We start from the raw sequence: 4,279 nt of genomic DNA, 5'->3' as shown, positions 1-4,279 counted from the left end.
GAGGCGTTGCCGGAAGCGGGGGACAGAGCGGCCCGAGACTCTGGCCTCTCTGCCCGCCCATCACACTCTATGGTTGCCTGGTGCGAAGGCCGTCTTGGTGCGTCCGCCGGTGCGCGCAAATGGCCTTCACTGGGGTTCTGTCTGGAGACCTTCGACAGCACAGGGGCCACCCCCCGAGCTGGAGTCCGTAGGCCCCTAGGGCTGGGAGCAGCTGTTGGGCTTCCCCACCCAAAGTTTACAATGAATCTGCAGAAGTAGCCAGTAGTGGTAATGTGACCACAGGATTGCCAAATAGGCTGTAGCGCCACGATTCTCTTCACTAACGGTCTGACAATACACGAAAAAAGAACAGTGAAAGTGTAGTCGCTCAGTCGTGTCCGACTCTTTGTGATCCTATCGACTGCATATAGCTGCCAAGCTCCTCAGTCCATGGGATTTTCCAGGCAAGAATACTGGAGTGGATTGCCATTTCCTTCTCCAGGGGATCTTCAGGACCCAGGGATCGAACTCAGACCTCCGGCATTGAGGGCAGGCTCTTTATCATCTGAGCCACGAGGGAATCCCAAACAACGGTCTGATAATGCACAAAAGTGCTCTGCAAATGCGGTTTGGCGTTTGGGGTCTTTTGTCTAGCAAGCAGTCTTTTCTGGGAGGGTAATAGGGGATTTAGTGCGTCCGATTTATCAAACAGGTACTTAGAAGACACCAGAATTAATCAGAACTAGAGGCTCCTTTGGCAACCCACTCCAGTATTCTTGCCTGGGAAATCTCATGGACAGAGGAGCCTGGCGGGCTAGACAACCCTGGGATTGCAGAGACTTCACTGAGCGACTGAGCAGGCAGGCAGAGGATCCTCTCGAGGAGCATAAAGAAGACCGGGAAGATGAAACATGATCACCACGTGACCCCTGACTTGCATGGGAGTTGGGAAGACAAAGTACTCTAGGTGGGAACTGAGAGAAGTTTTCAAGAGATGACTGGTGAACTGGGCTTTGAAACCTGATTATGGTTTGGAGCAGTTAGCATGTGTTACGGCCCACAGGGAAGCAGAAAGAAGAGTTTTGATTGGACTGAGGCTGACTTGACTGTCAGCCACTGTCAGGATAGGACAGAAAACATGGCACACTCAAACCAGGTAATTTGAGTAGAGTGACTCAAGTGTACAATTCAGTGGCATTAATTATATTCACAATGTTGGGTAACCATCACCACCATTTTCAAAGCTTTTTTCATCATGGCAATGAGAAACTCTGTAACCATTTAACAGTAACTCTTTTCTCCCCGTCCCTCTGCTGCTGCTGCTGCTAAGTCGCTTCAGTCATGTCCCACTCTGTGCGACCCCATAGACGGCAGCCCACCAGGCTCCCCCCCCCCCCCGCCCCGTTCCTGGGATTCTCCAGGCAAGAACACTGGAGTGGGTTGCCATTTCCTTCTCCAATGCATGAAAGTGAAAAGTGAAAGTGAAGTTGCTCAGTTGTGTACGACTCTTCGCGATCCCATGGACTGCAGCCTACCAGGCTCCTCCATCCATGGGATTTTCCAGGCAAGAGTACTAGAGTGCTAACCTTTGATCTACTTTTTATTTCTATGAATTTGCCTAGTCTATATATTTTAAGTAAGTGCAATCATACAATACTTTTTCTTTTGTGTCTGGCATAATTCCATTCAGCATGTTTTTAAGGTTCATTCATGTTATAGCTTATATCAGAACTTCATTCCTTTTTATGGCTGGATAATATTCCTGTGTGTGTGTGTGTGTGTGTGCGCACATGCGCGCATGCATGCTGCATTTTGTTTATCCATCTGTTGACAGGTAGACATGAGTTTTCACCTTTGGGCTAGAGAAATGCTGCAGTGAACATTGGCATAGAAGTACCTCTGGAAGTATCTGTCTTCAGTTCCTTTAAATATACATCTAGGAGGGAATTACTGAATTTTATGGTCATTCCATGTTTGACTTAAAAAAAATGTTTTAAAGATTTAATGTTCAGATTTTTAAAAATGTGTTAAAAATTAATTGGGGCAAATTCTGTTACAAGTAGGGGTTAAGGAAAGTCAGTGTGTGGCACAAAAGAAAGAGCAAGGACTGGACAGTCACAGATAATCTGCTCTCTTATTAGCGGCATCTCATCTTGGGCAAATTACTCATGCTGTAGCGGCAGTAGCTAATGTGACAAGATTCTTCCTTAGCACATCATAGAGAGAGGGCTTGATCTTTCACAGAGAAAGTCCAACGGCCCAGGAGTTCTCCCAAAAGATCTCCACCACAGTATACCATATTGCTGCTCCTGCTGATCGTAACTCACCAGTGTATACTGGCCTAGATAATACATGAGCTCTTTACCAGTGAACATTTCACTTTGTGCACCTGCTGCTTACAAAATCTTCACAAGTGGTGGATTTGGTCATACCTGATTCGTTTGTTCTGGAGAGATCCTGCAAGCAACTGTCAGATGTTGAACACTGGGCCGAGGTGGAAAATGGTGTCATTTTGGCCGTGAAGTGTCATGAAGTCTGCTGGTAAGTCTTAATGGCCACTCCGGGAGTTGCTTTCTGCTGAGCCTGTGGGTGAGGGGGCGTCAGTCACTGGCCCTAGGGCCTTAGCAGCATTTTGAAACAGTGCGTAGTGCCATGTTTAACTTTTCAAGGAGCCATCAAACTGTTTTCCACAGTGTCCATAAGCATTTTACATTCCACCAGCACCGTACAAGGATCCCGATTTCTCTGCATCCTTATCAACACCTTTTATTTTCAGTTTTTAAAATTATTATCATCACTATCCAAGTAGGTGGGAAGTAATATTTCAGTGTGGTTTGGGCTTGGAACCTTTTGATGGAGTACTTGCACCTAGACAGACATCTCCTTGAGCAACAGAATATAAAGATTCTTTTGGATTTTAGTGTACATAGTATCATATCGTCAGAAAATATAGTTCTACTTCTTCCTTTTCAATCCCTGTACTTTCAGTTTTTCAAGTTACCTTATTGTACTGGCTAAGACCTCCAGTATAATGTTAAATAGAAGTGATGATAATGGATATTCTTACCAAACATCAGGGGAAAGTATTATATTTCACAATTAATATGCTAATGGTAAATTTTTCTGTAGATACTCTCTATCAGTTTAAGAAAGTTCTTTTTGTAATTTGCTGAAATGTTTGTGATACATTTTACTGAATGCTGTCTCTGGATCTGTTGAGGCAATATGTTTTCCTCCCTTTATTCTGCTAATGTTATGAATTACATGATTTTTAAAGGTATAACCAACCTTGCCTTTCTGGAAAGAAACCAGTTTGGTTGTGATATTATGCAGAAAGGAGCTGACATAGCAGGCCTGAGATTGCTATCCTTACGAAGTCCTACTTGCAAGGTTGGCCTTTGGCTGGTGTCTGTGAACTTGTATTTCAGAAAGGTTTCCGTCAATCCAGAATGTCTCACTGCCTCAGTTGTTTGTGCAAACTATGTGGTTTATGCTGCACACCTGCCCCCTTCTGGAAGTCTGGAATTTTGATACATGCTAGCAATTCTTAGGGCTTCCCTAGTGGCTCAGTGGTAAAGAATCCGCCTGCCAGTGCAGGAGATGCAAGAGACTTGAGTTTGACCCTTGGGTCAGGAAGACCCCCGGGGGAAGGAAATGGCAACCCAATACAGTATTCTTGCCTGGGAAATCCCATGGACAGAGGAGCCTGGTGGGCTACAGTCCATGGAGTGGCAAAAGAGTCGGACATGACTTAGCGACTAAACAACAACTGTTCTTAGTTTGTAGATATTTTTTTTATCACGAATGAATGTTATGAATTTTGTCACAGATACAACTAATTAATGATGAAATGCTTTTCCCTCTTTATTCTGCTGACTTGGTGAGTTTCACCCATTGAGTTTTAAATATCAAACCAACCTTTCATTCCTGGGATAAGCTCCACAATCTAGCTGAAGATTAATCAACTAACTTTTCAAAGAATTAACCTTTAGTTTCATATGTTTTTTAACCTACTATTTACCCATGTTCTTTTTTTTTTCCTGGTCTTATGTTTAATTTAGACTTCTTTCTTCCTAATTTGGGCTTAATTTGCTGTTTTTCTGATTTAAGGTGAAAAATTAGACAGCTGGTTTTAGATCTTCTTTTCTGACAGAAGCTGTATCAGATACATTCTTAAAAAATATTTATTTACTTGGCTATGTCAAGTCTTTGTTGTGGCACATGGGATCTCTGTTGCATTATGGGGAATCTTTCATTGTGGCACATGGACTCTGTAGTTGTGGCAAGCAGGCTTAGTTGT

At 43.6% G+C, this 4,279-nt stretch overlaps 1 pseudogene; it reads right to left on the bottom strand.

Moving 5' to 3' along the window:
* Window positions 1–1,384: 1,384 nt before the first annotated feature.
* Window positions 1,385–2,561, bottom strand: LOC114110123 (protein Mdm4-like; annotated as a pseudogene).
* Window positions 2,562–4,279: the final 1,718 nt, after the last annotated feature.

This window comes from Ovis aries, chromosome 21 (assembly GCF_016772045.2).
Source record: "Ovis aries strain OAR_USU_Benz2616 breed Rambouillet chromosome 21, ARS-UI_Ramb_v3.0, whole genome shotgun sequence".
NCBI classification, from domain to species: domain Eukaryota; kingdom Metazoa; phylum Chordata; class Mammalia; order Artiodactyla; family Bovidae; genus Ovis; species Ovis aries.
The sequence above is the reverse complement of the archived record's forward strand: the minus strand, read 5'-3'. Positions and strand labels throughout refer to the sequence as shown.